The sequence below is a fragment of the Trichechus manatus genome, unplaced genomic scaffold (genome assembly GCF_000243295.1).
Source record: "Trichechus manatus latirostris isolate Lorelei unplaced genomic scaffold, TriManLat1.0 scaffold00041, whole genome shotgun sequence".
NCBI lineage: Eukaryota > Metazoa > Chordata > Mammalia > Sirenia > Trichechidae > Trichechus > Trichechus manatus.
The window spans coordinates 10,689,771-10,691,002 of NW_004443977.1; positions in this window are offsets into that span (position 1 = coordinate 10,689,771).

A 1,232-nucleotide genomic window follows, 5' to 3' on the forward strand; every position below is an offset into this window, starting at 1 on the left:
AAGTAGCTCCCCACTCCCCCTTACTAGACGGTATATACCTATGTCCTTCTCTTCACTGATAGCGGCTTTCTCACAGGGTGAAGTCACTTTAATCATAAAGTAAAATTAATGTAACTAAAAGTGAAATATTCTACAGGGAACAAACCATAAAGTATGGAATTCAAAAATATAAAATCAAAATAACTTTTAATTAATCACTCGGTAGTATCTTCATTTCCGTTCCTCTCCATCAATGTAAAGAATAGTTGTCTATATTTGGATACTGTTGTTAGGTGCCATCAAGTTGGCTCCCACTCATAGAGACACTGTGTACAACAGGACGAAACACTGCTTGGTCCTTCGCCATCCTCACAATCGTTGCTATGTTTGAGCCCGTTGTTGTAGCCACTGTGTCTATATCTCATTGAGGGTCTCCCTCTTTTCTTCTGACCCTCTACCAAGTATGATGTCCTTCTCCAGCGACTGATCTCTCCTGATGATGTTTCCAAAGTAAGTGAGACTAAGTCTCACCATCCTTACTTCTAAGGAGCATTCTGGCTGTACTTCCTCCAGGACATATTCGTTCATTCTTCTGATAGTCCATGCCATATTCAGTATTCTTCGCCAGCATCACAATTTGACTGTGTCAGTTTGCATGGGACACCCGTGGGGGTGGGACCATGCACATCAGGTGTATGGAACCCTAAGGAGAGGATTGGTCAGTTTTGCCATCCTGCTAGGCTTAAAAGACAGCCAGTCCCAGAACAGAGAGGGGACCTCATTATCATCAAGAAAGAAGAGCCAGGAGTGGAGCATGTCCTTGGGACCTGAGGTCCCTGTGCTGAGAACCTCTTCGACCCAGGGGACAGAGAGAACTGTAACATCAGAGATGGTGCAAGATGGCAAGAAGCAGTGGCAGAGAAGTGGCTGCAGCAGAATCAGGAGACCAGTGTGAGACGGTGCAGTGGGCTTCCCAGCCCAGGGAGTGAGGCAGGTATATAGCGGGTGTGCTGACCCATGGAGCAAGACAGCTGAGCGCCTTTGGGCAGGAGGCTTCTTGGTAGAGTGGGGTGCCTTCAGGCACTTATTGGCAGAGCTAAAGAGCTTTGTAACTTTTGCCTGAGCGGGCCAGAGGCTGGGCCAACGCACCTGGAGACCAAGGGCAAGAGAGAGGTCTGCCTGTGGTCACGGCTGAGAAGCTGTCCTGGCCGAAGAACTGTATCCTGAGTCATTCCGCATACTGAATTGTAATC